The following is a 23,618-nucleotide window of genomic DNA, read 5'->3' as shown; positions in this document are numbered from 1 at the left end:
TTTTAATTTAAACTTTATTTTATTTGGCCAGACATTTATCATCTGCTTGACCTCCAAATATTGGAGTGGTCTCATTTTATATCCTTCTTCATCTGTATTCCAATTTTCTCAATAAAAGGTTACATTTAGTTACAAGGCATTAAATATTAAATCCTTAGGATGCTCAAATTTCTAACAATGGTATTCCAGAGATTCAGGCACATATATCCACATACTTGAAATAAATTTACAAATCTCCAAAAGAGAACTCTGTTACTCCCTTCTCTTCTGTGCCAGATCTTATATATCTACCAGTTTTCCCCATTTCAATAAATGTAACCATTATCTATCCAGCTGATTAAGTAAAAAACCTGGGAGTCATCTTTGATTCTTCTAGTTCCATAATTTCCCACAAGCAATCCACAGTCAATTCCTGCTGACTCTTAATAGCTGAAGAAAACAGTAATCATCTAAAATCAAATCTCCCCACATATCTTTCAAAAAAAACAACACAGGAAAACAAGAAAAAAAAAAAGCTATACATAATTCACAACCTCAAGATCATTAAAATACATAGAACCCTCAAAACGTCATAGTCCCTATTGGTAGAAAAACAAGCAGTGCAGTTGAATGAAGCATTTCTAAGGCTCTCATCATTAGCTTTTGTGGAGAGCCAGGGCTGTAAGGAGAAACAACATGAAAGAGAGAAAAGCTAAGCTGGTAGAGGTCATAAGGGTTGATAAAACCATCTTCAGAAAGACCAAGTTCCTATGTGTGCAAATTCTGAAAAAGAATCCTGCTAGAATAAGGAAATGACTACATGAAAACAACTGGAAAGCCATACATGATTCAAGGTGGTGATCTTCCATAGGTATCACTTATGGGGGGAAATAGGGTAAAAAGAAAGGAGAAGTATCTCTGGGAGACTGGATAATGAAAAGCAAAGAGGCAAAAGGAGGGAATTTTAAGACTCTGTAATCAACAGAGAATAACAACAGCGACAACAAGTCAGAGAGCACACAAACTGTCATTTCTCGTGATACAAAAAACTCAGTCATCCATTAAAAAAATACACATCACTACCTTATCAGAATATATAATCCTTTTTTATTTTAAATAACTTTTCTGATAATTTTAATTTTTACTAGCTTCTTGGATTTTTTAAAATGTATTTATTTTAATTGGAGGTTAATTACTTTACAGTATAACCCTGTATACGAGACAGCAAAAGAGACACATGTATAGAACAGTCTTTTGGACTCTGTGGAAGAGGGAGAGGGTGGGATGATTTGGGAGAATGGCATTGAAACATGTATAATATCATATATGAAATGAATCGCCAGTCCAGGTTTGATGCATGATACTGGATGCTTGGGGCTGGTGCACTGAGACGACCCAGAGGGATGGTATGGGAAGGGAGGAGGGAGGGGGGTTCAGGATGGGAAACACGTGTATACCTGTGGTGGATTCATGTTGATGTATAATCCTTTTTTAAATTTAAATTGTATTTTATTTGGCCAGACACATATTATTTTTAATAAATGATTTATTTTATTTTATTTGGCCAGATATTGGTGTGGTCTCATTTTATATCTCTTTTCATCTGTATCCCAATTTTCTTAATAAAAGATTACATGTAGTTACAAGGTTTTAAGTCTTAAATCCTCCTGATGCTCAAATTTCTGTTTCTAACACTGGTATTCCACAGATTCAGGCTCACATATCCACCTACTACTGTTTTTGAACCTCAAATTTACAAAATGAATAACTGAAAGGAAGCAAATAAAGCTATTATATAAGAAGAAAACAGAAAATAAAAGTCAAAACATCCCAAGTGATAAAAATCCACCTATTCTCCCCAAATCAAAACTCAGAAGAAAATGTAGCACAGTACGCCAAAAGGAATGAAATCTTTGCAAACAACTTTGAATTAGGAATGGAAATATTAACAACTGAAATCCATGAAGAATTAGGGAAAAGAGAGAGTTGACTCAACTCAGAGGGGAAAAGGAAACAAAAATGAAAGCACTCAGAAATGAAGATTAAGTGACAAGGTAGCCAAGGGAAATTTTTAATAAGGGGCATCAAAGAAAGAGAAAGACAACCAAGGGAATGAAAATGAGATCGAGAATAAAGTAACAAGGGTCCGTGAAAAAGGGCTTAAAGAGAAGAGAAAGAAGATCTGATATATGTATACTTGAAATCCCTGAGAAGGCAGATTAAGTAATAAGCAAAAATTTGTAACAGAAATCTGAGGAAAATATATGAAGAGATGACCTGAGGCCACACCCTGAAAGGACTCAAAAGACCTGAAAGATCTATTCCAAAATCCTAGAAAAACTACTAAACTTTAAAAAAAAAAAAAGTTTCAAAGACTTAAGGCAAAAAGGATGAAACAACTTAGAAGGGCAACAGAATTAGGCTACCATGAGCTATCCCCAAAGCAACATACAGGACAAAATATATGAAGCAGCATTTTCAAGAAACTTAAAGAAATTATGAACCAAGGGTTTTATAGCTAGCCAAGTATTTTTCAATTATTAAAACTATAGAAAAACAACTTGCAACATTCAATCACTCAGAGATTCCTGTACTCATGAGTCTTCCTTGAGAAATATAACAGAAGATAACCTTCATTCAACAAAGAGATGACTGAGAAAGTTTTGGCAAAAGGTTTGATGGTAAGCGTTTAATATATTTAATTGTAAATATCAGGCTAAAGGAAGGTAGGGGCATGGTTGAAAGCAGAATATGTAAATGTTATATTTTCTTTAAAATAATGGAAGTGAAAATGAGAGAGAGGAGAAACAGGGTAAGAGAAGAAAGATGAGAGTGGAGTAAGTTCACTGACTGCTGTATGGGTAATAGATGAAAGTCAAGGCACACCACCAATAACCGACCAAGCAGTGATGTCCGCAAGATGGCAGAGTAAGTCTGTACACTCCTCTTTCCAAGGAAACATCATTTTGACCACCACCCCTGGATGAGAGTGCCTTTGTGGGAATTTGGAAGTCCAGAAGAGAGGACCCAGCCCCCTAGTGGAGCAAAACGTCTGATAACAAAAGCACTAAACAGTCACACTTTATCTTTCTCCCAAAGTGGCTCAGTTCAGTGCCATGAGAGACCCCATAGGGGAAACGAGAGCATCGTGAGTGACCCGCTACCCCAGCTATGCAAGATGCTGCCCAAGAGGCCTATTTCTACTATCTCAACCTGAAAACTGAGCGGATCAGCACGGATGAATAGCATGGGGCAGTTAGGACCTGGGAAAAGATAATGTCGTATATACAGATGATAGACTATTGATGACCTTAAAAAGGAGAACCTGTTATTTGCAACAACATGTAAGAACCCAGAGGACACTAGACTGAGTGAAACAAGACAGACACAGAAGAACAAATACTGTATGATTTCACTTCTATGTGGAACTGGGGAAAGTTGAACATATAAAAGCAGAGAGTGGTGGTTGCAGTAGCCAGAGCGTAGAGGAAATGGGGAGATGCTGATCCAAGAGTTAACAGGATGCATAAGTTTTGGAGGTTTGTGTATTACTTGCTTTTCATACTTGGAATTTGCTAAGAGAGTAGATCTTAAGTACTCTCACCACACACAATGGTGACTATGAGAGGTGATGAATTTGTTAATTAGTGTGATTATGGCAATCATTTCACAATGGAAGGAAGGGTAAAGGGACAAATTAGGGGTATGGGATTAACAGATACTAACTACTATGAATAAAATAGATGAGCAACAAGGATATACTGTATAGCTCAGGGAATTACAGCAATTATCTTGTAATAACTTATAATGGAGTAGAATCTTAAAAAACATTGAATTACTATGCTGTACACCTGAAACTAATATAATATTATAAATCAACTGTACTTCGAAAAGAACTCAAATCAAACCATAATGTCCATCATGTTGTACATCTTAAATATACACAATTATTATTTTTTAATTACACCTCAATAATGCTGGGAAAACAGAGAGAAGATATGGGAAGGGTGGTGGGAGGGGGGTTCAGGGTTGGGAACTCATGTACACCTGTGGCAGATTCGTGTCAATGTATGGCAAAACCAATACAGTATTGTAAAGAAAAAAAAAAAAGAATGCTGGGAAAAATATTGGCAGGAAGAGGTTAAATAAGAAAGGATAAAACACATTGAAAAGTATAAGAAAAAAGATAACTATTAGAACAAAAATTAAAAGCTTTCTAAACATCAAAATAAATTTTAAAATAAAAGAGGAAAACACATCAGCAAGAATTACAAAATTAACATAGTAAATTATGACATAAAGAATATGTGATAGATTTGAAATCAAACATATCAGTCACATATACAAATGTGAATGGGTTTAACCCATATAATTGCCATGGGAAAGATTTCAAAGGTCTCATAAAGCAAGAACTACCTGGTATATAAAGGGCTTCCCTGGTGGCTCAGACAGTAAAGAATCTGCCTGCAATGCAGGAGGCCTGAGTTCAACGCTTGGGTTGGGAAGATCCCCTGGAGAAGGGAATGGCTATCAATATTCTTGCCTGGAGAATTCTGTGGACAGAGGAGCCTGGCAGGCTACAGACCATGGGGTCACAAAGAGTCTGGCATGACTCAGAGACTAACACTTTCTATTTCACTTTCATATCTAAAACAAAGTCATTCTGAAAGGCAACAATAAAGGAAGGAGAGAAAGTATAAATGGCAAAAAAATAAAGAATAAACAAATTAACAAAAGAAAGCTACAGCAGTGATCCTGATATCAGAGTTATAAAATGCAATTTAAAAAGCATATATATATAGATATAAAACAAAGAACACTTTACTGTTAAATCCACAATTAACAAGAAAGGTAGCAGGCATGAGAATCTATGCACCAAAAGGCACAATGATCAATTTTATGAAGTAAAAAGAGAAGAAGGGGATGACAGAGGATGAGATGGTTGGATGGCATCACTGACTCGATGGATATAAGTTTGAGCAAGCTCTGGGAATTGGTGATGAACAGGGTGGCCTGGTGTGCTATAGTCCATGGAGTCACAAAGAGACACAACTGAGTGACTAAACTTAACTGATGAAGTAAAACCTACAGAAGATACAAGAATAATAGAAGACTACTGTCAATATAAGACAGATCAAGTGGCAAAAACAAAAAAAAACAAAAAAAACAAACAGGCAAGGATACAGAGAGCTAAAATAATTAAGCAGATCTTGTGGCTATGTGTCAAAGCCTACAGCCTGATAACAGAGAAAAGCCTTCTCCTTATGAGCTTATGAAGCATTCAGAAAACTTACCATATATCAGCTAATTAAGAAAGCACGGCTACATTGAATAAAGTGGAAGTATTTATTCCATGGATATAATATAATAAAGTGATAAGAGTATGAAAAAAAAAACCTAAATAGGTCCATCCACCTGGAAATTCACAAAATAATTTCTTTTGGCTAACTTCTAGGTGAAAGGGGAAATTGCAAACAAAAATTTAAATATTTTTAAACAAAATGATGAAAACGCTACATACTGGAATCTATAAAAACCTTTTAAAGTGGTGACTAAGTAATATCAGTAAAATGAAAGAATGAAAAAAAAATTTTTCATCTAGAAAAGAAAGAAAACAGGAGATAGAGGGAATAATAAAGGCAAAAGTTGAGGTTATTTAAATAGAAAAGAAAAAGATACTAGAAAAAAGAAACAAAAAGAGGAAGCATCAATATATAAGGAAATGGCAAGAAGGAAATAACCACTGAAAAAGAAGAAACTTTTTAAAATGAGACAACTTTTCAGACCTCTGAAAATAATTCTGAAAAACTAAATGGAATTGATAATTTCCTAGAAAAGTATAGCTTATAAAACAGATTTGATTAGAGATAAAAGCAACAGGTCTAATTTCACAGACTAAATAGAAGGAGATATGAAAGAACTACCTCAGAAGAAAAACACCCGCTGAACTGTTTTCATAGGGAATTTTCTATTAGACTTTTAAAGATAAGATAGTACTGACATAAATTGTTTTACAGCATGGAAAAATAAATTAATATATATTTTAAATTTTTACTGTATTTTGGAGTATAATTGATTAACAATGTTGTGATAATTAAGGGTGTACAGCAAAGTAATTCAGTTATTCCCACATAGGTTGTTAACATAGAATTGATCACAGTTTCCTGTACTATACAGTAGGTTCTTGCTGGTTATCCATTTTAAATATAGCAGTGTGTACATGTCAGTCCCCCACTCTCTAACTATCCAAAAATGTTCTCATTTTTAAATGAAACCAGTATAACATTGATACCTAAATTTAGGGGAGATAATACCAAAAAAAAAAAAAACCCCACAAGGGAGAAATTACAGACCAATCTTAATTTTGAATGTGTAAAACTACTACATAACATGTTGGTGAACAGAATTCAACACTGCATTGAGAAAAAAAAATAATGCCATGACCAAGTGGAATGTATTCTAGAAATGCAAGAGTGGTTGGATGTTAAGAAGTCTACTCATATAGCATACTATACTAGCAGATAAAAGGAAAAACTCATATTATCTCTATTAATGAAGAAAAAGCATTTGACAAAATTTATACCCATTCTTGATTTTAAAAAAAAGCTAAAGAAAACAGAAATCGGTCAGTATATCATTATAAATTTATATATATATAGATATATATGAGTTCTAACACCACCGTCTTACTTAATGGAAATCTACTAAAGGCATTCTCGTTAAGATCAAGAGTAGCATGACCTCCATTTCCACCACTGCTTTACATCATACTGGAAGTTCTGGTCAGTGCAACTGGATAAAAGAAATCAATTAGAGGCATACAGACTGGAAAATAAACTTTAAAACATTTGCTCGTAGATGATGTAACAGTATATCTGAAGATTCACAGAGAGTCAGTGATAAAGGCAGCAGGATACAAAATTAACATACAAAGTGAACAGTAATCACAAACACAACTGACCTCACATAGAGGCTACCACGCAGCACATCTCATCCACAATGGCAACAAAGATTAAATACCCGGTATTAAGCTCAGCAAGAACTGCAAAATCTATATGCAGAAAACTTAATAACACTCCTGAAAGACACAGAAGCAGACGTGAACAAACAGAAAGACATTCTCTGTTCTCAGCTGGGATAATTCAACATCTTAAAGATGTCAGTTCACCCTAATCAATGCAAAAGCTCAGTGCAATTCCAGTTAAACCACAAACAGGCTTATGAAACCAAGCCATGCCTGCGGGGCAACTCAAGACGGGCGGGTCATGGTGGAGAGATCTGACAGAATGTGGTCCACTGGAGAAGGGAATGGCAAGCCACTTCAGTATTCTTGCCTTGAGAACCCCATGAACAGTATGAAAAGGCAAAATGATAGGATACCAAAAGAGGAACTCCCCAGGTCATTAGGTGCCCAATATGCTACTGGAGATCAGTGGAGAAATAACTCCAGAAAGAATGAAGGGATGGAGCCAAAGCAAAACCAATACCCAGTTGTGGATGTGACTGGTGATAGAAGCAAGATCTGATGCTGTAAAGAGCAATATTGCATAGGAACCTGGAATGTCAGGTCCATGAATCAAGGCAAATTGGAAACGGTCAAAAAGGAGATGGCAAGAGTGACCGTCAACATCCTAGGAATCAGTGAACTAAAATGGACTGGAATGGGTGAATTTAACTCAGATGACCATTATATCTACTACTGCGGGCGGGAATCCCTCAGAAGAAATGGAGTAGCCATCATGGTCAACAAGAGAGTCCAAAATGCAGTACTTGGATGCAATCTCAAAAACGACAGAATGATCTCTGTTCCTCTCCAAGGCAAACCATTCAATATCACAGTTATCCAAGTCTATGCCCCAACCACTAACGCTGAAGAAACTGAAGTTGAACAGTTTTATGAAGACCTACAAGATCTTTTAGAACTAACACCCAAAAAGATGTCCTTTGCATTATAGGGGACTGGAATGCAAAAGTAGGAAGTCAAGAAACTCTTGGAGTAACAGGCAAATTTGGCCTTGGAATGGGGAATGAAGCAGGGCAAAGACTAAGAGAGTTTTGCCAAGAAAATGCACTGGTCATAGCAAACACCCTCTTCCAGCAACACAAGAGAAGACTCAACACATGGACATCACCAGATGGTCAACACCAAAATCAGACTGATTATATTCTATGCAGCTGAAGATGGAGAAGCTCTATACAGTCAACAAAAACAAGACCGGGAGCTGACTGTGGCTCAGATCATGAACTCCTTGTTACCAAATTCAGACTCAAATTGAAGAAAGTAGGGAAAACCGCTAGATCATTCAGGTATGACCTAAATCAAATCCCTTATGATTATACAGTGGAAGTGAGAAATAGATTTAAGGGCCTAGATCCGATAGAGTGCCTGATGAACTAAGGAATGAGGTTCGTGACATTGTACAGGAGACAGGGATCAAGACCATCCCCATGGAAAAGAAATGCAAAAAAGCAAAATGGCTGTCTGGGAAGGCCTTACAAATAGCTGTGACAAGAAGAGAGGCGAAAAGCAAAGGAGAAAAGGAAAGATATAAGCATCTGAATGCAGAGTTCCAAAGACTAGCAAGAAGAGATAAGAAAGCTTTCTTCAGCCATCAATGCAAAGAAATAGAGGAAAACAACAGAATGGGAAAGACTAGAGATCTCTTCAAGAAAATTAGAGATACCAAGGGAACATGTCATGCAAAGATGGGCTCGATAAAGGACAGAAATGGTATGGACCTAAAAGAAGCAGAATATATTAAGAAGAGGTGGCAAGAATACATGGAATAACTGTACAAAAAAGATCTTCACAACCCAGATAATCATGATGATGGGATCACTAATCTAGAACCAGACATCTTGGAATGTGAACTCAATTGGGCCTTAGAAAGCATCACTACGAACAAAGCTAGTGGAGGTGATGGAATTCCAGCTGAGCTGTTTCAAATCCTGAAAGATGATGCTGTGTGAGTGCTGCACTCGATATGCCAGTCAATTTGGAAAACTCAGCAGTGGGCACAGGACTGGAAAAGGTGAGTTTTCATTCCAATCCCAAAGAAAGGCAATGCCAAAGAATGCTCAAACTACTGCACAATTGCACTCACCTCACATGCTAGTAAAGTAATGCTCAAAATTCTCCAAGCCAGACTTCAGCAATACGTGAACCGTGAACTCCCTGATGTTCAAGCTGGTTTTCGAAAAGGCAGAGGAAACAGAGATCTAATTGCCAACATCCGTTGGATCATGGAAAAAGCAAGAGAGTTCCAGAAACACATCTATTTCTGCTTTCTTGACTATGCCAAAGCCTTTGACTGTGTGGATCACAATAAACTGTGGAAAATTCTGAAAGAGATGGGAACACCAGACCACCTGACCTGCCTCTTGAGAAATCTGTATGCAGGTCAGGAAGCAATAGTTAGAACTGGACATGGAACAATAGACTGGTTCCAAATAGGAAAAGGAGTACGACAAGGCTGTATATTGTCACCCTGCTTATTTAACTTATATGCAGAGTACATCATGAGAAATGCTGGGCTGGAAGAAGCACAAGCTGGAATCAAGATTGCCAGGAGAAATATCAATCACCTCAGATATGCAGATGACAGTACCCTTATGGCAGAAAGTGAAGAGGAGCTAAAAAGCCTCTTGATGAAAGTGAAAGAGGACAGAGAAAAATTTGGCTTAAAGCTCAACATTCAGAAAACGAAGATCAGGGCATCTGGTCCCATCACTTCATGGGAAATAGATGGGGAAACAGTAGAAACAGTATCAGACTTTATTTTTTTGGGCTCCCAAATCACTGCAGATGGTGACTGCAGCCATGAAATTAAAAGACGCTTAACCCTTGGAAGAAAAGTTATGACCAACCTAGATAGTATATTCAAAAGCAGAGACATTACTTTGCCGACTAAGGTCTGTCTAGTCAACGCTATGGTTTTTCCGGTGGTCATGTATGGATGTGAGAGTTGGACTGTGAAGAAGGCTGAGCGCCGAAGAATGGATGCTTTTGAACTGTGGTGCTGGAGAAGACTCCTGAAAGTCCCTTGCACTGCAAGGAGATCCAACCAGTCCATTCTGAAGGATATCAACCCTGGGATTATTTTGGAAGGAATGATGCTAAAGCTGAAGCTCCAGTACTTTGGCCTCCTCATGCGAAGAGTTGACTCATTGGAAAAGACTCTGATGCTGGGAGGGATTGGGGGCAGGAGGAGAAAGGGACAACCGAGGATGAGATGGCTGGATAGCATCATGGACTCGATGGACATGAGTCTGAGTGAACTCTGGGAGATGGTGATGGACAGGGAGGCCTGGCGTGCTGGAATTCATGGGGTCACAAAGAGTTGGACATGACTGAGTGACTGAACTGAACTGAAGGCTTTTTATGAAACTAGAAAAGTTACCGCTAAAACTTTTATGAAAAAATGAAGACCCAAGAAGAACTAGGAGAGCACTGGAAGAGAAAATCCAGGTGCAGGGACTTGCCTTATCAGATGTCAAGGCATTGAGCCTTTACAATTAAAACTATGTGGTGCTCCCTGGAAAAGGAAATGGCCACCCACTCCAGTATTCCTGCCTGGAAAACTCCAGAGACAGAGGAGCCTGGCAGGCTATAGGCCATGGGATCACAAAGAGCTGGATACAACTGATCGTTCACACACACACACACACACACACACACACACACACACACACACACAGTGTGGTATTAGTACATAAATAGTCAAATAGCTGGGTGGAATACAATTTCAGGTTTTTCCAGAAAAAGATACAAGAACATATGAAAATTTAAAACATGAGAAAAATGGCACCTCAAATTATTGGGGCAAAGATGGACTTTTTAATAAATGTTGCTAGGACAACTAAACAGACATTTGGAAAAAAAAGATAAAATTAGACACATACATTATACCATGCACAAAAATAAACACCAAACATCAGAAATGTAAATGTGGAAAACACTCAAACTTGTATAAGTTCTGGAAGCAAACAGGGTGAATTCTTTTATAATCTTGGTATAAGAAAGCCTTTTCACAATGTCTCAAAGTCTAGGTGTAACTTTAAAAATTGATGCATTTGACTACATTTTCGGGGGTGGGACAAAAATATTATAAGCAAAGTCCAGAAAATTACAACATATATCACAGATAGAAAGTTAATATCTTAAAAACTGTGGGGAAAAAGGTAAAAATCCTGATAGAAAATTGGGCAAAGACAAACACATATAGTTAAAAATAAAATAAAAATATCTCCTAAATATATGAAATGATGCTAATCTAATTTTTTATAATAGAAAGGAAATTAAAACTACCTTGAGATACAATTTCTTCTTATAACTTTGACAAAAATTACAATTAGACCACACAAACTATTGGTGAGGCAGTAGAGAAACATTTGAAACACTGCTGGATGAAAACTGATTCAACATTTAAGCAAGGGAATTTAAAAACATCTATCAAAACTAGGTATTTGTCTACCTTTTGATCCAACAATTCCTTTTCCACGAATATACGCTGAAGACACACTTTTTACAATATATATTAGAAAAAATATATATGTACACAATACTTTATTGCAGCAAAATTTGCATTTGAAAAATATTGGAAACAATCTGTGTCCACACATACAAAGTGATTGAGTAAATTAAGATACATCTACATAATGGTCGGGAAGATCCCCTGGAGAAGGAAATGGCAACCCACTCCAGCACTCTTGCCTGGAGAATTCCACGGACAGAGGAGCCTAGTGGGCTACAGTCCATGGGGTCACAAAGAGTCAGACATAACTGAGTGACTAACACCTTCATTTCAGTTTTCACTTTCATCCCCTCACCCCCTCAGTGTAAGCCCTGAATAAATGATTGTTGGATTTTTATCCTCATCATTATCATCAGAGAAGAGCATAACCAACGATGATACAATTTTGCAGAATAAACAAATATGGACAAGGTATGGGAAACCAGGTTCAAGACATGGCTTTGACGTTGGACAAACCACTTCCCCACTCCGGACTTCAGTTACTCATTCTGCAGAAAGAAAGGAACTGCACACCCTATAAGCTCCATTCCAAAACTACATCTCATGCTTCCTATTCCTCAGCATCAGGACTTTGATGGAGCAGCTGTACAAATTATCCCTAATTGGGATGTCAGAACCGTGGTTCCTCTGGGTCTCGTGGAGAGAGGCTTCGATCTTCCACCAGGGACTGAGACTCTCAGGACTAAACCTGAGCTGTCCTTCATGCCTCCCTGCACAGCTCTTATCTGACCTTAATGATCCTCACTCTCAGTGAGTGATCCTTTGAGCTGTAATTACTAACTGATGTTTGTAAAGTCTTTGAAATTCTCAGGTGACAGATGTAATCAAAGGCCAATTTATTATGATAATTGTTATTAGTATAGCTCCACATTATTTATTGATGTTAACGGCAGGGCCAGCAGGTGTTTCAAGACTGAGCAGGGGACTGAGGCTGGCCATGTTTGCAGGGAGAAGGAGAACAAGTGTGGATGTGGTGGGGAGGGCTGGGGGTGTTTTAGGGGCTCCCCCTGGCCACAGTTCAGCCACATACTACTTTGTAGGGTTGTGACTCAGCATGAAGCAGGGCAATAACTGTACAGGACCACCTGACAGCATTTTTACATGCACAGGTTCAATCCAGGTCCATCTCTTGCTTCTGGAACGTGCTCCAGCACATCATAGCTGCTCTGAGTCTTGGCTTACTCATCTGCTAAATGAAGATACATACAGTATCATGTTTGCTGTGGCTGGATAATGGCTTTGAGGTGAGTGAAACTGGATGTGAGAAGACCAGACTGTGGGGGTGGGGGTGGGCTTGCTGAGGTTTCCTAAGGAAGAGAGGATGGTATTCAGAACGAGGACGGAGGCACTGGAGATGAAAAATGTATGTGGATGGGAGAGAAGAACCAGCAGGACTTGGTGACACCTGGAAATAGATAGTGAGGTGTATCTTGGGTAACCCAGACTTCTGAGATAGAAAAGTCTGAGAGAGATTTTTGAAGGGAAGGAATTATTTTAAACTGCCTACTATTTCCCTCAGTCTTGGGTGGATTTGAATCTCCCCTCAAAAATGCTTCCTGACACACTGAGTTTTTGAGTTTGCAAAGTTGGGAGCCATGATGAAAAAGATGGAACCTGACCCAAATTCAGCCTTCAAGAAGGGCCTACAGAAGAACTGACTTCCGCACATGTCCTTCTACAAACACAACATTCCTGACCTTTCTTTTGGAATCTCACCCTCTCTCTCTCCTTGATGCATCAGGTAGGTCAGCTGGTATCTTTGTATACCCTGGACTTCACTGATTTTACTTCTCTTTCCTGATTCAGCAAACATTTTTAACCCATTCATCTATTCAAATGTTTGTGCACTCACAGATCTTGCTTTTTCTTTCTTCAGTAAATCCCCACATCCTGCCTCATACTTATCCCCAGTGATATTCTAATAATGATATCTGACATGAATTCAGTGTTTATTGACCGCGAACCACTATGATAGGCATTTTAAAATGCATCATCTTGTTAAAAATTTACAAACATTTTTATATGGTTGACACTATGGGCATCAAAATGTTCTGAATGCGAATGAGACTCAGAGAGTCTAAATCACTTGATTGCATAAGGTCAGTGCCAATCTGTGCAACAGGAAAGATCCCATGCTAGGCTTATTTATAAAAAAAGTTATTGGGGGGGGGGAAGACTTGAGAACCATTACTCTCATTTAATGGCATTAATTAATAGTATTAATGCTGCTATACAGCACAAGAAACAGAATCCTTGAGTGTAATTGGCTTCATTAAATTGCAGTTTACTCTTTTATGACAATACTGATAGAGAAGGAACTAATGGAGTGTTTGAGCAAAAATGATACTATGATGTTAACTGATATCTCCTCAAGGTTCCTTATATTAGGATATATGTGATACATCCCTCTCATAAAAATCAGGCACATGTTTCTATCCAATAAGAGAAACTATGTGAACCTGCTGCATGCCCCTTTTTGCCTTGGCTTCCAGGAAGCTCAAGAAGTATAAGCAATGTTCTACTTCATTAGCCACATAGACTATAACTCTGGCCCAATGATAACCTTTCTACCAGTAAGATTCTTGAGTTAATTAAAATTTTAACTGAACATGTATACATATACATATTCATTTGTACATGAGTACCCTCACATATGTACATGAATATTTACATACATACACCCACATGCTAAAATGTTTATGTGAATGAGAGTAGATATGTATATACACATAATGCTGAATTTCTACCCACAAATTCATACATATCCCTGTTAGCAACACCTTCCTTTCAAAGAATGTGCAAAGAGTTATCCTCCTGTTTATTCCTCATAAAGATCCCCGTGAGTTTGGGTGGTCATATCTCATCCCCACTGGACTGATGTGGAAACTGAAGTTTAGTAGGCCAACATTCACTTCATGTAGCTATAAAATGACTTAAACTCATGAATCCAGTTGCCAAATTCAGAGTTTTCACTACTTTTTCACCATTTGGGAGCCAACTGGGCTGAACTTCATGGAAACCCTCTATTTGGAAGGGGCCTGACAGAGGCAGAAAATCTGCTGTATGGAAACTTAGGCTGCCATTTCCATGAACCTTTTGGGGGTGGGTGTCTGGAGCATTGGTGCCTCAAGACTCAGATTGACAAGATTATCAGCTGTCAACATTTGGGTAACCTTCATTTCCTTATCCAAATGAATTTAAAGTATTGCATTGAAAGGAAAATGTTCTTGGTCCCTCAGCTCTCATACCATGATAATAAAATCTGTAGGAACTGTGAGTGAGTGAAATAATAAATTAGCAACCTGGGAGAGCTCATCTTGGTATTTGTACAAGGCGACACTTGGGGAATTTCTCTCCAGGTGGAAAGAGAAGTCTGAGACCTAACAGGGCTTCAACAGAAATTCAGAGCTTTCTAGAGCAAGTGATAAGACTCAAAGGGTTGAATGGAGACCTGGAGGGAGACATGCCCAAGGGGTTGGGTGATCCCCAGGAGACAGAATCCAGTGAGGACTGGGAAGGAGGCCTGGGCAGGTAGATGGGGCACGGAACCCCGCCTCCGGGACAGATAAGAACTAGGCAGGGACGTTTAGCAGGCCAAAGCTTTCCCAAGTGGTTACAGAAAGATGTGATGATAATCCTGGATTCCTAATGTCCATTTTTCAGTTCTCCTTCTTACTTTCACAGAGCTAATAAAATCCAGAAATATGTTCCTGACATAGGACTATGGCAATGGAGTCAGAAAAAGGATACATGGAGGCCTTTGATTCACAGTTTTTTGCTACGTTGGCTCAGCCACTGGTGGTTAGGAGAGATCTAAGGTTTTCAGATGCGTCTCAACCACCCTGCATGGTAGACTTTGAAGAACCATGGCCTTTTAAAGTGGAACAGTCTGTTGGACTCTGTGGGAGTGGGAGAGGGAGAGGGTGGGATGATTTGGGAGAATGGCATTGAAACGTGTAGAGTATCATATATGAAACGAATTGCCAGTCCAGGTTTGATGCAGGATACAGGATGCTTGGGGCTGGTGCACTGGGATGACCCAGAGGGATGATACGGGGAGGGAGGTGGGAGGGGGGTTCAGGATTGGAACACATGTACACCCGTGGTGGATTCATGTTGATGTATGGCAAAACCAATACAATATTGTAAAGTAATTAGCCTCCAATTAAAATAAATGTGTATTAAAAGATAGTAATAATAAGGTGGAGCAGTGTCACCGGGAGTGCTGGACACTTCTTGACCATATCCCCATGGAGCTAAACAGAAGGTTGTTAGCAAAACCCTTCCATCTGCGTGAAGTAACTGAGATGCTATGAGATTTCATGATGCTTCTGGTGGTACAACTCATGCGCTGATTTAAATGGAGTCACTTCGTGAGACCCAGCAAGAGCTAGAGTGTGTGAAAACACTTCACTTAGTGACTGGGGTGCAGGAGGTGCTCAATGACAGCACGTTCTCAGGTTCTGTGATAGAAACTGCACAGGTACTTCAAGAGTAAGTCTTGTTAATTAAGAGAATTTGAAGGAAAGGCTTAGGGCACAAGGGGAAATGTGGTGGCCGTAAGGGACGTTTTCAAACATGCCAGTCCTTCCTCTAGGCACACAGCTGGAAGGCACTGCTTCATTCCTTTTTGAAGTTAAGCATGGCAGCATGACCAGTCTTGCCCACTGGTATGTGAACCTGCTGGGTATCATTCTGTGTGGAAATCAGTGCCTTATTTGCCACATTTTCCTTCTCTGCCTTGGTGACTGTGGAGGCCTAGAACAAGGCAGATTTTCATCATCTTGAGTCCTTGAGTAACCAGGATAGGCAGAACCCCTATGCTGACCCATTCTGAACATGCAGAAGGAGAGGGAAGTTATTTTTTTTTTCCTGGCAATACACTGAGATTTCATGGTTGCTTGTTACTACAGATAAATTAGTTTATCCTAACCGATATAGGCTTCCTGGTGGCTTCCCTCGTGGATCAGATGGTAAAGAAACTGCCTGAAATGCAGGAGATCTGGGTTCAATCCCTGGGTTGGGAAGATCTCCTGGAGAAGGAAATGGCAACCCACTCCAGTATTCTTGCTTGGAGAATTCCAAGGACAGAGGAGCCTGGTGGGCTACTACCCATGGGGTCACAAAGAGTTGGACATGACTGAGTGACTAACACTAACTAACCAACCGATATATGAGTTTTCTTACAAACTCCTTCAGGGAATCTCTAAGACTCAAGCCGTGTGACCTCCTGTGAGGTCTTAACTCTAATCCATTCAAACTTGGGGTTTCTATATCTTCTCATCCTATGGTCCACTGAGCTTTGTTTCATGTGACATGTGAACAGTCACTAAAGTAAAAAGAGACTCAGGCGATGAGGCTGGGAGGGGCAAGGTCCTTCTTCAAAGACACACTCAATCATATCAAAAGATTCAACAGAAACAAATGTTGGGCTTGGAATCATGTATGGAAAGTTGAACTAAGAAAATAAAGCTTGGGGTGGGGTGATAAAGCAATTGAGTCATGGGTGAGTTAAGGCAGTCAACAGCTGGAATGACATGTAAAGACATGAGGTCCAATTCCTGAGGTCCTCCAGAGTTAGGAGGTGATCTGCTTCTGTGTGAAGCCTATGGGACACATGGCGACGTATCAGGTGAAGGACGCTTCAACCCTCCCCTCCCTCAAGACGGAGCTTCAGGAAAGCAGTGAAAAGAAAGAGAGCATCAGAACTACAGCAGCTGTCATGGACGCATTCTATGTATTGCCTCATTTACTCTCCCCACATTTGGGGGAGGTATATCATTAATCATATTATATATCTTGGGATGTTAAGAAACCAGCTCCAGTTCACACATCTGGGAACAACCATAACTCAAAGCTAAGCCTGTCTGCTGCCTGATCGTCTTTCTATCCTGTGCCTCACTAAAACCACCCATGTGCCAATATTAGTTTAAGAGGGCGTGGACACAACTAAATATGGTTTCTTCCAATTCATTCAGAGAGAGAATTTTTCCTAACCCAGCTCTACCTGGATCATCCCAACTATTATAATGTGGTTATACTGCAAACACGAGGACTCATTCAGAATAGCATCTGCCTTCCAACTGCTCTCAAGAGTTCAGGAGCTGGAAGAGGAAATGAGACATAGAAAATGATCACCCTTCTACTTCCCACTTCTCTTATTTAGCTCACCATTTGGCAGAGGCATCATGCAGGTTAAATATGCCCCTGCACGATGAAAAGGATTAGCAGGGAAAGAGTCTCCTCTCTGCATAAACAGAACAGGCCTACCAGCACTGCCCCCAAAATGGGGGCTTCTGAAGGATATTTGCATGAATCTGCCACACTTGTTTTGCATTCAACCGTTAATTATGGTCCTTTCAACTTCACAATCATGGCTAATGGTGGTGGGGATGCAGAGAACAGTGGATTCAGCAGACCTCATTCTGGGAAGAGTGGGAAAGAAACAATGTAAAACTGCACCCACCCGCTGTTTACAACTCCAGACAGCTACTCTGGGGTACCATTTGGAAGATTTGAAGGAAATCGAGGCTGCCCAGGAGCCTGAAGCTTGGGAAATGAGACAGCTGGGCAAAGTATTACTGCTATGATGGAAGGAAGGTCCTTTACGGCTCCTCTGGCTATGGGGAAAAAAGCTCTGAGCCATCTCTCTCATGCTACACTGAATGGAAATTCAGACTTGACTCACACTTACTTGGTGCCTTTCAGTATTCGAGATCATTTCTCATTTAATCTTTGGAATGACTGTGTGAAGTGTGTATTGCGATTTCAATTTTATAAATGAAGAAACTGAGACTCACAGACAACAAGAAACAGTTTGTACTCTCATCCATTCATCAAATGATGATTGTTATACTATGTGTTAAATACTGTACTCAGTATGGAGAATACAACAGCAAACAAGAGTTCCTACTTCCTGGAGCTCTAAGTCTAATGAGAGAGGCATGCATTGCAAACAAACAGACAAACACAAACAAGTGCAATTAAAAATACACACAGTGTTGTAAAGAACAGGTCAACAAATAGTGAGGGCTGATGTGGATGGTTCTTAGATAACATGGTTGGAAAGTTCCCAGAGGATATGACACTGAAGATGAGACCTGAAAACTGAAAAGGTCCTAGTTCTTCAAAGTATGAAGAAGAGAGTCTAGGATAAAATAACAGCCTGTGTGAGACCCCTGGAGTGAGGAAAATATCTTGGAATGTATGAGAAATAGTGTCTTAGAAAATGGTTCAAGGGAGAAAAGGTAGTTGAAATGTGGCAAGCATGGTTTAACTTTATCTGGAGCGCAATGCGAGGTCCTGAGCATTCCTTTCATGGAGAGCATTGTAAAAAGGAGTCTGTCTATGAGATAACAGAAGAGATAAACAGAATGAAAGAGATACAGAAATCATAGTATGTGAGAAATAGAAGTAACTTCATATTAAATATCAATACAAGATGGTCTGGGTGGACAGGGATTCTGGTTGATACTGTCATATTTTCTCCAAAAGGCTGACATGGTAAAGAACGATTTAATTTGTTCAAATCAATACAAGTGTCCAAGACTATAGAGTTAAGGAGACAGAATTTGGCTTTATAGAAAGGAGAAAGTTCTAACTATTGTACTTGTTTAACAAAGGAAGCAACTTTTTCCTCCAAAGAACTGCAGTGGTCAAGCTGAGGCTATATAATGCCTTGCCAAGAACATTGCTTTAGAGATTTCTGTGTTGGCTTCTGGTGTACATAAGATGACAGTTCAAAATCATCCAATTCTAAAGTGCTATAGATTTGTAATGGTTGTACCCAAAATAAATGGTTACAATATGGCCTAATTCCTAAGACAGGTGCTGGAAATTCAGCACCAAGGACAGTGTTTCAACAGCTGGCACTGCCCTTTGCTATTAATATTTGTAAGAAAGCATAAATAGGCAAATGAGGTATTACTAATGTGATCAAACCTAAGTGCCTGTAAACAATTCACATTTCATGAAAGTGGCTGGGAGGACTCTGAGTACCTTGTCTCATAACGGACATAATACTTGGACTCTCCATAGTGTTTGTAGGACTGGACTGAATTATTTCACATTTATATAGTTTACTGTGGAGTTTACCAAGTGTCTTTACTCTCATCCTAATAATAGTTAAAATTCAAGGAGTGACCTCCACATTTCTAAACCTAATAATCTGACATATTATTTTACTTCTCCCTCCCTCCTACCCTCCCTCTCTCTCTCTCTTCCCTACTAGAATATAACTGCTATGAGGGTAGGGATTTCTTCATCTGCTTGGCTTACTGCTTTATTCCAAGCACTCAGAGACAAAAGTGCCTTTTGGCAGGGCACATATTGTGCTTGCTAGATATTTACTTAATCAATCATATCTAATTAACTTAAAAGTCACACAGTTACTAGGGTTTTATGTGTAAGTAGTCTGACTGTAAAGGCTAAATATCAAGCCACTCTGCTAAGCTGAAAAACTGTCCTTAATATTCATAGAATAAATATATATGGTCCCTAAAATTCTCTTATCCTGTTCTGATGTTCTCACTGAAACTTTAGATGGAAATGGAAGCAATGAAATTGATTGATAGTAAATCATTCAACCTTGCCCACAACCATCCTGCAACAAATGGCCATTTCTGCTTTCCTTTAATTCATTTTAATGTAATATAACTTTGCCCTAACCTTTGTTTTTAATCTTCTAGAGATATAGATTTGCTGAATTCTGGTTTTTACTTGACTCAAGACATTTTACCCCTTCATGAAGAGAGCAAAGCATCAGTTTAAAAAAATCAAATAGAGTGCTTCTGTTTTCTGGCTTGCCTTATAGTTACTGATTTTCATGTTTACTTATAGTTTCCTTTGTTTCTTCCCCTTTCTTTGTAGATTGCTGTTTTCTGGCTTTTTATGATAGATTGGAAGGCTGCCTTTATGTTTTAAAAAAGAATACTTAAAAAAAAAAACCTCGGTATCAAAAATAAAGTAGTTATTATTTATTCCATCCTGTCCAAAGTGGGAAAATTAGCAGATTTTTATTTACATTCCTCAATTCTTCAACTCTTTCTCAGTTTTTGTTGACACAAGAGTGAATTACAGCCCCAGATAACAGCTGTAAATTTTTTATATCTTTTCTTTAAGCAATCATTTTTTAATATTAACCTCTTTGCAATGTGTTTAGAACAATTATTTTAGCATTAATATGATATTTAATTAGTTTCCAGGCTCACTGCATGTCTTTTTATTTCATATTTCTCTCTTTGCAATTTCTTTATTTTGATTCATTGCTTGGTCAACTACTGTCTGTATGATTTTATAGAAGCAGGGCTGGTGGGAGCCTCTGGATGGTGAGAATGTCTTTGTGATGCATTTACACAAGAGCAACAACTTGGCTGATAAGAAATTTGCCCGTTATAATGTTTTCTCCTCAAAAATCCTCCAGGCTTAACTGCATTGTCTGCTCCCCTTTATGATATGGAGCAAGCTGAGGGACCAAGCAGAGACTTGTCAGACTGAGGATGACTTTCCTGTTTCTGTGTCTCTTTCACCCAACTCTTTTCAGTAAAAGTTAATACCTTGCAATAATTTGAAATGGTACATAGTTTTTCTCTTGCTAGAAAGATATACTCTGAGTGCCCAGCTCCCACAGCTTTTCCCTCTCTGTTCCTGTGAGGCCAACTACACCCTCAAGACTCCTGGCATAAGCAACCATCCAATTCTACTCCTGCTCAGGCTTCACTGCAGTCAATCTTAGGTCCCAGATGAGGGTACACATGGTGTGGGATCAAAGGCATGAGTAACTAAATGGTCGTGTTTATCTTGGAACCAGGAGTAGAAACCGCCTCTTAGATAGCTTCAGAGTGGGGTGACTTTTTCCCTAAAGGCAAACCCTCATGTCTTGAAAAGGGGAGTCTGGGGCTTCCCTGGTGGCTCAGTGGTAAAGAATCCACCTGCCAATGCAGGAGACACAGGTTCGATCTGTGGTCCAGGAAGACACCACGTGTCTCAGAGCAACTAAGCCCATGTGGCACAACTACTGAGCCTTTGCTCTAGAGACCACACACTGCAACAGCTGAAGCCTGGCCGCCTAGGCCCAGTGCCCCACAGCAAGACAAACTACCACAGTGAGAAGCTCCCACACTACAACTAGAGAGTATCCCCTACTTGTCACAAGTAGAGAAAAAGCCTGTGCAGAAGACCCAGCACAGCCAAAATAAAGTAGCTTTTTTAGAAAGGGGATCTACTGTATGACATCTGGGGAGCAAGACCCCCAATATTCCTCCTATCTCATCTGCTGCTCTTCTAGGACCTACCATGCTCAGGCTGGAGAAATTGCTCCTGGGGTCCAGTTTCCTAGGTTCTGTAGACTTGGTCTGTTGCTGGGTTTTTAGGAGAATCTTGGGAGGAATGTGATAGCAGGTGACGTGAATGCAGCTATGACTCTGTTCCACAGCATGGAAACCCAACAGCACTTCTTGATATGTTGCCAAGAGCAGGGAAAGCCACTCTCTGTTAGGGCTGTGCTGAACCAAGAAATTGGCTAATATGGGATACAGAGATGGGCTCCCAGATGCTTCTGGCCATCTTGACTTCTTCCTCCTCAGTACATCAGTGTGTTGTCTGAAGAGGCCAGATCACAGGTGCAAGGCAGTCTGGCAGCTTCTTTTTGTAGTTTTATACTCTCTGTGAGGAATGTTCCTTGAACCAGTAATGAATGCAGAAATGAAATACCAATACGGAATCTATAAATGGTTATGTGGACATTTTAAATGTGAAGTAGTTTCTCAATCCAGGTTTCTCATAAAGTAACAACTGCCACTAACAGACCAGACTATCTTGGCCACCCAGCACCTATACAAGCTATTCTCTAAGAACTTCAACAACAAATTTTGCTTTTGTTTCAGTTTTTTCCTACCCCAGTGAGCTTCTCACTTCTCCAGACACACTGTGGAACATGACACATACCAGATTCCCTTATGATTATAGAAGCTCTTCGAGGGCACATACTACATAGTCTTAATATGAACTACAAGGCTTAGCATATGTCACTGTTCATTATATATCTGCTGAATGGAATATGGCAACCTGGAAGATGTCCATAAAAACATCATAGGCAGAAAATACTTGAGCACAAGAGGAACTAAAGATAGTTAGCTTGAAGAACATAAGACCAGATGGGTTTGTGTGTGTCTAGAGCAGAAGCGAACTGAAAAAAAATACCACCTAAGAAGGTGATTGCATTGGCTCTACTGGGACCTAAAAGTATGGATCAAGAGCAATGGGTAGAAGCTATAATAAAAGACATACTCAAGTCAGTTAAAAAAAAAAAAAAGCCCTCAGCCACAGCCCCCACAAAGATCAGCAAGTTATCATATAAAAAAGTAAGTTATTTGTTACTGGAGTTATTCAAGAATAAGCACTGACATCATCAAATAACAGATACTGGAAAGGATATGGAAGAAAGGGAACCCTCCAACGTTGCTGGTGGGAGCGTAACTTGGTGCAGCTACTGTGCAGAACAGTATGGAGGTTCCTTAAAAAAACTAAAAGCAGAGTTGCCATGTGATCCAGCAACTCCACTCCTGGGCATATTTCCCGAGAAAACCTTAATCTGCAAAAACACATACATCCTAATGTTGACAGCAGCACATCACAATAGCCAAGACATGGAAGCAACCTAAATGTCCATGGACAGCTGAATGGGTAAAGAAGACGTGGCGCACACACAATGGAATACCACTCAGCCATGAAAACAAGGGAACAATGCCGCCTGCAGCTACATGGACGGGCCTACAGATTATCACTCTAAGTGAAGTCAGTCAGGCAGAGAAAGACAAATTCCATATAACATTTATATGTGGATTCTAAAAAAAAAGATCAAATGAACTTATTTACAAAATAGAAATAGACCCACAGACATAAAGAACACACTTATGGTTACTAAGGGGAAAAAGGGGAGGAGAAGGATAAATGAGAAGTTTGGTACTAACATATACAAACTATTATATAAAAGACAAATAAACAACAAGGTCCTACTATATAGCACAGGGAACTAGATTCAACATCCTGTAATAAACCATAACGCAAAAGAATATGAAATACATATGTCTATATAACTGAATATAT

The 23,618-nt window shown here is 39.2% G+C and overlaps 1 protein-coding gene across 1 annotated transcript in view; it reads right to left on the bottom strand.

Moving 5' to 3' along the window:
• LOC120869436 (receptor-type tyrosine-protein phosphatase T) overlaps positions 1–23,618 on the bottom strand; it is a 400,388-nt gene that overhangs the window by 229,304 nt on the left and 147,466 nt on the right. The gene's annotated exons all lie outside the window — the stretch shown is intronic.

Source organism: Oryx dammah, unplaced genomic scaffold, assembly GCF_014754425.2.
Source record: "Oryx dammah isolate SB20612 unplaced genomic scaffold, SCBI_Odam_1.1 HiC_scaffold_10, whole genome shotgun sequence".
Classification (NCBI taxonomy): Eukaryota; Metazoa; Chordata; class Mammalia; order Artiodactyla; family Bovidae; genus Oryx; species Oryx dammah.
Note: the sequence above shows the minus strand (reverse complement) of the source record. Positions and strands in the feature narration are given on the sequence as shown.